The 12,745-nt window shown below is 30.8% G+C and overlaps 1 pseudogene; it reads right to left on the bottom strand.

The window, feature by feature from the left end:
* Positions 1–881: 881 nt before the first annotated feature.
* On the bottom strand, positions 882–2,690 carry LOC114175487 (tetrahydroberberine oxidase pseudogene; annotated as a pseudogene).
* Positions 2,691–12,745: the final 10,055 nt, after the last annotated feature.

The following is a 12,745-nucleotide window of genomic DNA, read 5'->3' as shown; positions in this document are numbered from 1 at the left end:
AGTTCAAATACCTATATAACCTGAAAGGTCAAAACCTTAAGATAATGGCATGTTTTCTTGTATACAACAAAAAACTCGACATCAAATTCGTAAGCAAAACTTCCTCCGATGACTTTAATTTGATTGGTGATTATATTGACATAAGCAAGTTCACACCTGACGAACTTGATGAAATACGATCTACTTGGGTTATTGGACCATCTTTGATTTGGAGAGCAAGATTGAGTGATGGGTTCAAAATTGTCTCTGCCTCCGCATGACACTGTTCAGACGAGCATTACAAATACACAACAACCACAACTAAAAAAATATAATTTAACGACTGATATTAATCACAAAAATAATTTAGTTGCAAATTGTAATTATAATAGTCATTGATTCACAGTAGTCGTAAATAGCCACTTATCTTTGTTCACCTCTAAAAAGTTAGCTAACACATTTTTCTCCAAATTTTGTTCCCCGAATCTTAGCACGTAGGTATTTGTATTTCTCATGATCTATGCCATAGACAACTCTACTTGATAATAATTTTGGTAAAATAACAATTGAGTGAGTCACAAGTAACAAAGTTGAAATATTTTCTCTCATAATTTTTTATCATATTTTGATTTAAATATCATAGAGTTAAAAAACACGTTTTCAGCAAGAACTTCAGATTCAAAACTCACATATCATCATGCTGATTTCATTCTCAAATAGTTGAAACCTTGACAAGAAAGTTTTTTTTTCTTAGTTACGACGCAACCTTCCTGTAATAATACACATAAATAATGTAAATGGTAAGATTAAGTCGGTATGATGTAGTTTCCATTTGAGAAATATTATTACCGTTAATAGACTATGATTATTCAAGGTTTTCAATATGAGATGAAGCTAGAAACTAGTGAAAAAAAGTGATAAGTGTGACCAGTCCACATACTACAAATCAATATTATTGTACATCATACTAAGGAATATGGATGAATACTGCAATTTATAAACGTAAAAGTAAAATGACAGCAGCTTATTTTATAATGACATGTACTGCACCCAAGAAAATCTATTTTCGTCCCTTCACGACAAGAGGAGGTACACTTTGTTCGTTTCTGAAGAAGTTTCGAGGGTCAACCCTAGTCTTCACGCGTGCCAATCTGTTAAAGTTGTTACTGAAATACTTAAAGCCCCAAATGCTGGCTTGGCTGAAGCTTGTGTGACCTTTGTTATTAACTCCAATGTCAAGATCTCTATAATTCAGATATGCAGATCTAGGATTCTTTGAAACATAAGCTTCCGTATAATTGTACAATCTTCTAATCCAGTTGACGTGCCTCTGTGCTGCCACATCGCCTTTCTCGAACCAAGACACCCCGTATTGAATGTGGAATATGTTGCCGGCTCTGTGTGGGAATGGAGTTTCGGATTCTGGAATTTGATCCATCCTTCCTCCATAAGGAGTGAATTGAACGAAAGCATTTTGAGCCTCGTCTTCAAAAAAGAAAGGCCATAACCCTTCTAACCCAACATCTGGAATGGGATCTCTCACATAATCAGATTTTGCTTTGAAGAACGACAAACCGTTTAGCTGAGTTCTGTTCAGCAAAACATCGGTGGATTCACCGTTTGTAAATCCACCCATGAAGAGAATCGATTCTATCCAACTCATCTCAGTGCACTCTTCTTTCACCAAACCCAACTCCGGGAAGTTCTTTTGCAAATAGGGTATGAGGTCATCTACACGTCCCAGATACAACGATTCAAACTGCGCTTGTACCGTTAGATTCCCACTTTGACTTGAATTTACCCTTGCCATGTTGATCCTAATGGTTAGGCTCTCGTTAAGTTTGCTTGCCACACGCTGCCACTTATGAATAATCCCCGTTGCATTTTCTTCCACCAACCTTGGAACTCGGAACACTGTCACAGTTGATGGAACTGGAACTAGTTTTACTATCCAAGCCACCACGATTCCAAAGCTTGCTCCACCACCACCTCTAATGGCCCAAAATAGATCATCTCCCATTGTTTTCTTATCAAGGAGTTTACCATTGACGTCAACTATGTGAACATCAATTACATTATCAGCAGCAAGAGCGTAGTGACGCATCAAGAATCCGTAGCCACCACCGCTAATGTGGCCACCAACGCCCACGGTGGGGCACACACCTGCTGGGAACCCTAGTGTGTTGCTTTTCTGACTAATCGTGTAGTAAAGTTCACCGAGGGTTGCCCCAGCTTGAACCCATGCAGTGCTGTTTTCTACGTCAACAACGATTTCTCGCATTTTTATGAGATCAACGACGACAAATGGAATCCCAGCAACGTACGAGAGACCCTCGTAATCATGACCTCCGCTTCGGGTTCGAATCTGCAGGCCATGTCTTTGGGCGCAGATTATGGAGGCTTGGACGTGGGAAACAACCAGTGGAGTGACGATGACCACGGGTTTTGAGGTTGCGTTGAAGAACCTAAGATTTTGAATGGAAACATCTAGGACAGAGGTGTATGAAGAGTTGGTTTGGGTGTAAACAACACTGGAGATTGAGATGTTTTCGGGATAATCGTAAAGACATTGAACAAACTTTTCATGAGAATCTGCCGAAGCAGGTGTAAGTGAAAACAAAAGAGCAATGGCAATAACGGCGGAGAAAGAAGAGCTTAAACGTTTCATTTTTGTGTATGGTTTGTTGTTCATAGGAGAGGTGCAAGTTGAGCATGAGGGATGCCGAATGTCGAATTTATAGTAGTCTGGAGTTTCATATTGACGTCCTTAAGTGTAGAAACTAGATTTGTCAACGCAAGCCTTACGTTACGAAATTTTGGTTAAATAAAAAAAATCAACGAATGCCTAATTCTGCCATATGAGAGAAGACTATTCAACGACGTAAACTAGACTATTCTACAAATGATACATGGAGAAGTTTCAATGTAAGAAGTACACGCTGACCAAATATAAAAAAGAAAAAGTAAACATTAGCAAACTTGCATGTTATCCATATATGTGCACGCAATATGCAATAAATCATAACTTCATTTTGAACATCCTTAGAAAAACTGAACAATTATTTTTCTGAGGGTTTTGTTGTTGTGTTAAACCTTCCATGTTGGAAGCATCTTTATGCTCATAGCCGCCTTTGCTAGCCCATTTTTAAACCACCCATTTTTTCTTGTGTATGCGTGTTTATTGAAGAATGAAAAGTACTTTTTTAATAACAGTACAGCCATTTTGAAAACTTTTAACATTGAAAGAAAACTTTTGTAAATATAAAAAAATTGAGAAGAGGAATGGAAAGATAGTAAACGTGTGAACTGTCCTATAAATAGGTTTGGTTTTGTGAAGATATTATTATTCACGTCCCTAAATTAAATATTCTGTAATAAATGTTGAATGACTGTTTACAATCTAACCCTAAAGATGGTAAATTTTTCCTTTATTTCACTTACCCAATACCGAATAAAAAGTAGGTGGGGCCCAGCTTTTCAATTAAGAAAAGTTGCTTGCAATTATAAGCGATTAATGATGGATGTGGTCTTAAGCATAATTTATTTTCCTGAAGTAAGAAAAAGACGTCGAGTTAGAAACATGATATTAATATTTATTTTTTATACACAAGTATTCAAACTTGAATATTATATTTTAAAAAAATGATCCTAGACTTTTATCACTCAAACAACAGATGTCACATTGAAATATTTGATTGTAATATGAATTTTAAAAATTAGATGTTATCATCAAATCATAATCATGGCCAACTTTTTAAGACAAGTTTATAAACAATTATTCAGCAGTTATCATCAAATCAATAATTTTTAATTTCTGTCAAATTCCAAAAACTAGATTCACTTTATTGGTGTTTTTCTAATTATGAATAAAATGGTAGAAACGAAATTTCATAAAAGATATTTTTTCAATTTAGTATTTAATAAATATATTGGATAAAAACTACCACTAAGCAACCTTCTCGTTTCTAGAACGATATAAAAGGACAGTAAAATAAATTTGTTAAGATTAAAATATGTTTTGGAAATAATAGGGTGTCTGAATCAGCTCACTTGAAATAATTTTATTTTATTTAGTAATCTAAAAATTATTTTACGTGGAAGATATATATGTAGTTTATATATATGAAGAGAATATATCAAATTATATTAGTGTAACTTACCTAATGTATTACACTGATGATAAGCTTTTTAAAAAAATAATCCTATTAATCAAACTAGTTACTTATAATTTTATATTAATTTGATTGTTGATGTCAAATTTTATTAAAAAAGGAACACAAAAGTTATTGTGTTTTAATCTCTAATGTGAAGTCTGTTATTTTGTTTAAACGTAAATTTTATAAACGATTAAAAATTAAAGAAATATTAAAGTAAAAGAATCAATATTTAATGATAAAGTCAATACTCATTGGTCCATTCCTGGCTGCCAATAGACTAGACTAATTCATCGATCAACAAGATATAGTTTAATAAAACCATTTCCATTTTCACTTTAAAAATATAATTAACATAGATCTTACCTTACATAAATTAAATAGAGATTTGTGAGAAAATAGAAAAATATAGAAAGAAGAAGAGAAAAAGGAGACTAGAGTGATAGTAACAGTGTCAGGGAGGGACAATAATGACGACAACAACGATGACAACAATAAAGGAGGGAAAAATAAAGAGGAAGAGAATAAGGAAGATGAGGAGGAAGAACTAAAGGTTGTGGAGATGATAATAGAAACAACTACGATGACAGGGTGGTAGAGGAAGAGGAGGAAAAAGAAGAGAAAGAACAAGAAGAAAAATGAAAAAGAAGTGGGAGGAGGAAGAAAAAGAAAATCAAATATTTAATAATAAGTTTTATTGACAAAAAAAAATATCGTGGTGAAAGTTCCACATTAACTAAAAATAAGATAATTTCATAATATTAAGTGGAGTACAAATCTTACCTTATAAACTGATTTGTAGGATTGAATTAAACTTAGAATTCACTTCTCGGCACATTAACAATAACAATAGATATTTACATAATTAAGGATAAATTTTGATCGTTCGTAATTATTTACAAATTTTCTAATATGTCGATAAAATTTATCAACAAAAATTTTACAATTTTGGTTATTAGTAAGTTGTTGATAATATATTACTAAATTCATTTTTTTATTATCAAAAAAGCACAATTTTTTAATTCAAGTGACATTGTCGCCAATAAAGATTATGTGATGAATTTTTTATTACAATTAGTATTGACACGTAATACTATCATCTTAATCACTTTGTAATGAAAAAAAAAAAGTTTTGTAACAATTTGTTTGACGTAACAATTTGTAATGTAATTATGATTTTTGTTAGAATATTTTTGTGATGCTTCTTTGAGTGACGATATCAATTTTCGTCAAACATTTTGTGCGACGAAATTTTAAATGTTTGGAATCACGTATTTTTGTTGCAAAAGTTTATTTAATTTGTTAGTGGCGTTAACAGCTTTCACATTTTAAATTTTTATTATATAAAAATTGCATTTAAAATAATTATCATAAAAATTCTTTAAAAATATTAATAAATCATAAAAATTCCTACACGGTCCTTCAAAATTTGCAAGACTTTTTTAACATTAAAATATAAATTCAATATTTTAACTAGATTGTCTCTTATAAATTAAGTATGTTAAAAAGCTAATAAAATTTTATAGATTTAGTGTATTTTCAAAGTGAGCAAAAGAGAAGTGTCTTGGTTGTAAGACATATTTTGCGCGTTGTGTTTACTATTCGAAAGAAAGATAATAACACTTACTTTTATGTTGTTAATAACGATCTTTTTAAGCTTGACTTTGCTATTTTGAGGTGCTGCTTCATGATATTTCGAATCTCAACATCAAGTTGTCTCTTTTTAAGAAGAAAAAAAGTTACATGGAAATATTTTTCTTTTACATGCAGTGTTATGATTTGTTTAAATAATTTACAACAATATCGCGATTTGGAATATTTTTTAATTTGAATAAATTTTGGACTTGATAAATACTAATTATGGACATAATTGAATGTTGTGGATAAGAAATACTCAACGTTTTTCTTTCTGGTGTATTAATCCTCGTATTTTTCTATCTCTATGATTTTGTGTTGATAGGTTATTGTTTAAGTTTAAATATGATTTTTAATGGAAGGGTCATATTCAGATCTCATTCTGTGAGTTTTATAGATATCTTAAAAATAATCTCACGTAATATATTATAATTAAAATAAAACGTCATGACCTTTCATCTAAGATTTTGTTATAAAGATAAAATAGATAGATTTCATAACCATTGAAGTCATTGACATTTTCTTCATAGGATAGAATGAAAAGTCAAAGGTCATAATGTAATTAAATTGTATCCAAGAAAAATAGGAATTTCTCAATTATGAATCTATTAGTTCGTATGAGATTATAAGTGACAGCATGCATACGTACTTTACGTGAAGATAACCTTCCAAATTTTCGAGCTTCATTCAAACAAACAAAAAAGAGAGAGGAAGTTTTCTTGCTTAATCTATTATTTCCATTAAATTTAGTTCATATTACCCACGTTCTCATTGACCCTCTATTTTTACCACCTTTATCCGACATATGGGTGATAATTCTTAGTACCACGACCAACCGATTTTTAATATATTACATAAAAAAAAGTGACTAGACCTTGTTTTTCAAAATAATATTTTAAAAAATTAAAATAAATTGACTTTTTCAAATATTAAAATTATTTTCTGTATGTAAGTTAAAACTCAACGTTTAGAAAGATTATATGAGATCATTTCTGCAAATAAATTTATACATTAAAATAATTTTAATTTATGAAAACGTCAATTTTATTTTGCTTTTATAAATTTCTAAAAAAAATTATAATTTTTTTTGTCTAATATCTAGCTAGTGTGAAAATTTTAATTTCTACAACTTATACCTGCGAAAAATAATACTATTAAATTTGGAGAGAGAAGAAGATAATGAAATAAAACAGGTAAACAGCTAACTAAAGCTGACTTCTTTATAAACAGAAATTTAGGCTTATTAAGAAAAATTCAAAAAGTGATTTAAATTTCCTGTGTTCGACCATTGTGCATGGCTTCTAATTGTCGACGCGCTTTGCAGAAACGTAATGAACTTGGTAAACTTAGTAGGATCACTACGTTTAACGTAGTAATGTTATGGTTGATAACAAAGTTGATAAAGAGAGATATACATGGAAAACTTGATAGAGTTCAAGTGTATATTACAAGTTTAACATATATGAGCACAGGATCAATTTTTAAGTTTGTTCTCATCTTTATTTCGTATTATGAATTAGAATTAAAAAAAAAAAAAACCTTTAACTAAGCGTTATCAAACAACACCAATCAACTTATATATGAATTATGACAAAGTAAAGAACCAATAACAATTAAACAAACACAAATGAATTACACTACAAAAGAAATAATTTTTAATTGAGGTTACTTTTGATACTCGCTGTAAAGGTGTTATCCGAGGTTTGCTTTTTCTCGAAAAAAATCAATGTTAATAAAAGATCATGATGCAACAATACTTACCGACAAGTCTAAAACTTCGTTACTTACCGGCGGTTATAAAATTCCTTGTTACTTATCTACAGTTCTAAAACCTTTGTTACTTACAGATAGTTATAGAATCCTTGGTACTTTGTGAAAATTTTTTAAACTTGTACTAGTTTCGAGCAGTTTTAAATTTTTGATGGGGTTTCTTACCCTTATAATGCAATTCCTTATTTATTGATGTTTTTACTTGGTATTTCAAATCTTCTTAATTTTATTTGTTGCACTTTTTAATGCACAATCCTAAAACATATGAAATAAAAAGAAAAAAAATTCTAAAATTTTGATATTTGTTATAACTGGACGATCTAGATTATGCCTTGGTTTTCAAATACTCGAGGCATGAAGATATTATGGCCTCAGTTGAGTGCCACCTGAGGCATATAAGTTAATTAATTTCAACAAACTAAAAACTATTTTAATTAAATTGTAGTACGTATATGCCTTGAGTTGGACCCGAGGCATAATGTGGTATATGCCTCTGTTGCACATTGAACCGAGGGAGAAACATTTATTTAGGGTTCAAATTGGTATATGCCTCGCGTGGGTTCTACATCGAGAGAGAAGCACCCTCCTCCCTCTGAGCGCGTGTTCTGCTACCTCCACGTCCACTCCCGTAGTCGTTCCCGCCATTGCATCAAGCTTCTGCAACTGCAAGATCAAGCGTCCACTACCTCTGCCATCATTGCTACTAAGGGAGGGTGGACTGCATATGAAACCACCTTTAGTTGATGATCTTTTTATTTTTTAATGTATTTTTTGATTTTGGATGAGTTGGTTATGTTCTCTTGTTAGAATTTCACTATGTAAGAATTAATTTATTTTAGTAATTGATTTAAGTCTTTTTGTTGCCATAGATCTTGGTATTCTTGCATTGATATGCAGGTATTGTGGCAATTTTTAACAAGTGTTGAATACTGCATTGTATATCATATTGAGATTGGGCAAAGAGTGAAGAAAACAAAAGGAATGGAATTACTTCCCGCCATTGTATATTCGATCTCGAAGAAACAAGGGTTCAGATCGCTCAAACTCATTAACACCTACATAGAGCAGCTTCTCTATGACAAACTCGTCGGCGTCGACTACAACACCTTCGACATGGGCTGGGTATCCGATAACCTAACCTAACCTAATTCTCCATTTCATTTTCTTTTTTTTCTTAATTTCTGGTGCACATTAAGCCTCATTTGTTGAGGGAACCAAGGTAGTGACCCTCATATATGCCTCGATTCATAACTGAGGCATACAAATTTGTCTTTTTACCTCGCCTTCATATGCCTTGGGTGCGAACCCGTAGCCAAAAGGCCAAAATAATCGCGGCCATTTCCTTTCCCTGCACTGGTGTGGTTCTCTAGCTACTTAGCTACCTATATTTTAGCTACAACGTAATGTCTTTGCTATTTCCTTGTTAATCCCTTGTTGAATCGTTTTGTGAGGGATCATACATAACTTTCTTGTAGTGATCTGAGGCCATTTAATAGTTTACGGCTATTGGGGTGGCAACTTCTTTATAATTCTCCATCTCAAACTTTTTCACCAAGTCAAACCAGTATTTTAACATGCTTAAAAATGCTCACTACTTAAGTTGTTTGACTTGTAGCCCCAAAAAGTAGGTTAGTTCACCAATATGGACATCTCAAATTCATCATGTATAGCTGCAACAAATTCTTCACACAAGGAGTTATTATTCGAACCAAATATTATGTCATCAACATATAGTGAGTAAACCAATATGAAAAATTATCATGATTAAATATTTACTTTGTGAAGTTTAAGTAATTTAAAAATACCATTTATAATTATAGTTATCCCTTTGGGGGAATTTTCATTTTCATGGTGCTGAGAGATACATGGAAGAGCATGGAACAAAAACATTTGAAAGACTCATAACCAAGGTACACATTGTCTAAATTTTTTGGTGACCAATAGTTACAGAAGGTTTCATATGTCAATTATAAGAAGTATCCCTGGTTTAGTGCAATTTAAGCATGAAAATATACGCAACTAGGCCTAATTTTAATCATAAAAAACACTTATGGTTTGAGTGTTGATATATGCAGGCTGGCAGAGAAACTAGAGCACGGAGGAATAAAAGTTATATGATCTTTGATGATGATTAGTGTTGACTACAATTACCACTATGTTACTCAACATGGTCTTCTTGGGGACCTAATTAACCATCCTTCAAAAAAGAAAGTAACATTTTGTTCAAACTTGATTTTGATTATACCTTCTTAGATCAACAATTTGGATTGAGTTGGTGGACCTTGGTTTTAGATATAGGTTCTTAGTTCTTCATTGTGGATTATATGTTGTTATGACTTTGGATATGCTATTAGAACTTTATTAGATTGTTATGTGCACCAATTTGAACTTCATTTGAATTAGTATTGGTAAAAGTTTATTTCATTTTAACTCTACTACAATTAGGTTACAAGAATATAAAAAAAATTCTTATAAACACACGTTACATACGAATCTATCCATGGGAAATGGAACTTATCAGTTAGATATGAATTTATTCGATGGGTAAAATCTACATTTATTACAGATGAATCCATTTCCGTATGTAATCTCATAATCAGTTACATACGAATTTATTTTGTGAATAATGTCCACATGAGTTACATACGGATTTATTTCGTATGTAACATTGCATACGAAATGTTTTCGTATGTACAATTACCTACGACTGTTTTACATATAGATTCTTTTCTATATATAATCTGTCAGAATTATTCAATTACATACAGATTTAGGGCTTTACATACAGATTTTGTTTGTATGAAAATTAGATTTTTTTTTTTGTAGTGAGTATCACATAACTTTCATATTTTCTAATGAAAATTGTTTTATCAACAACACCTCTAGCATACCATTTTGATAATGAAAAGTTGTTTAGCCTTTCATACCATTGACGTTGTGCTTGCTTTAAACCATATAAGGCCTTTTTCAATTTAAAAACATGATCAAGTTAAATATGATCTTCAAAACCAGGTAGTTGTAATACATACACTTCTTCATTCAAGAAACCATTCAAGAATGCACATTTAACATCAATTTAAAACAATTTAAAGTAATACATGTAAGAATATGCTAATAATAATCTCACACCTTCTAACCTACCAACAAGTGAATATGTTTCATCAAAATCAATTCCTTATTCTTGATTATAACATTTAGCTACTAGCATTGATTTTTTCCTAATTGTGTTACCATCTTCATCCATTTTATTTTTAAACACCCATTTTTGTACTAATTATATTCATATCATAACTTCTACGAACTAGAGACCATACATTATTTCTAGTGAATTGATTAAGTTCATCTTGCATGACAATAATCGATTTACTATCATTCAATGCATCACCACTCACATTTTTTTGTTCAACTTATGATACAAATGCAATATGTTCAAAAAAATTATTAAGCTTGTTCTAGTACAGAATCCCTTATCTATATCACGAATGATGTTGTCCTTTGACAGTTCTTTGGGAGTAGTCCAATCCTTAGGTAAGTTGTTGTGAACATAAATTTTAGTTGATTGATTTCCTTTTTCAACTGATTCATTTGTTGTTCTAGCTTGCTTTTCCAGAACTGCATAATCTTCATCTCCATCAATTATCACTTGATCTTGCAACTTTGAGTTAGGTTCATCAAATAAAACATGTAGCATGACTATTTGTAGCATAACAAAGAAAGATTCCTTTATCATCTTTTGCATCAAACTTGCAAAGTTTTTCTTTATCATTGTTTAGAATAAAGCATTTATGGCCAAACACCTTTAGGTGAGTCAAAATAGGCCTTCTACCATTGGAAAGCTCATAAGGGTTTTTCTTTAAAATTAGCGTAATCAACACACGCTTTAAAACATGGCTAGCAGTGTTGACTTAATCAACCCAAAAGTATTTTGGCACCAAGGTTTCAGTCAAAATGATTCTAGCAAATTCTTCAAGTGATATATTCTTCCTCTCAAGTACACCATTTTGTTAAGGAGTTCTAGGAGCAGAAAAATTATGTTTTATACCATGTTTTTCACAAGTTTTCAAACTTATTATTTTGAAACTCTCCTCTATGAACAGTTCAAATAGAAATTGTTTTAGAGCTCTTTTCATTTTTGAGACCTTGGCAAGTCATTTGAAAGTATAAGTATCATTTTTGGATGTTAAAAACAGTGTCCATGTGAACTTAGAGAAATCATCTATTATGACTAATGCATAGAAGTTCCCACCAAGACTCAAAATAACATCTAATTGGTGTCATATTTGAAAAATAACATCTAAGTTGGATTTTAACGACTATCATATTGAACTTGTCCTACCCTTACTTTTAAGTATCCACGACAAGATTAAGTTGTATGAACTTTGTTTCCCCATATATAAAGAACAAGTTATATAAATGGAAAATGCAACTATAAAAAACTAAATGCAAATACAGTTTGCCTACATTACTTATAGAAAATATATTCTCGAAAATTTTGTTACAAATGGTTGTTGGTTCATGCTTTTATTAATGAGGTATAATTTACTTAAAAAATTTACTTAAATTTTTTATGGTGTTGCCTTAATTTTTTTGAATAAACATTGAACTTGTATAACTTTCATTTATTATAAATATATATATATATATATATATATATATATATATATATATATATATATATATATATATATATATATATATATATATATATATATATATATATATCTCAAATATTGGTAGTGAAAGACTGCGGAAAAGAAAGAAAATAGAAAGGAATAGTTTGATAGGTGGCGTGAAGAATTTAAAAAGAAAAAAATATAGAAATGGGATGTTTGATTAATAGGCTTCAACAAAATATATTCCATGCAACGAAGAGAAAGTAGTAAACATCTTAATTAAAAATACGATAAAAGAATCAATTTTGTTTTAGTATTTGGATATATTTTCTGATTTCAAGTACACAACAAACTATAGAAATAGGATGTTTGAATTGTGAAGGATTTTATTTTGTTTATTTTTCTTTTTGATATATTTGATTTTTATAGAAATAATAACAATATTAAAGAACTAATAGTGATTAAATAAACAACAGGTTACTCAGATTAAATATTCTAACTATTTACTCACGTTTCCACTACTTATGCATGAGAGTCAATAAAATTACACCGTCCATAATGTGAGCAAGGACTCTGGCTTTTAAAATAATTGTT

Source organism: Vigna unguiculata, chromosome 3, assembly GCF_037176805.1.
Source record: "Vigna unguiculata cultivar grain cowpea cultivar isolate G323 ecotype 2 chromosome 3, ASM3717680v1, whole genome shotgun sequence".
Taxonomy (NCBI): Eukaryota; Viridiplantae; Streptophyta; class Magnoliopsida; order Fabales; family Fabaceae; genus Vigna; species Vigna unguiculata.
Note: the sequence above shows the minus strand (reverse complement) of the source record. Positions and strands in the feature narration are given on the sequence as shown.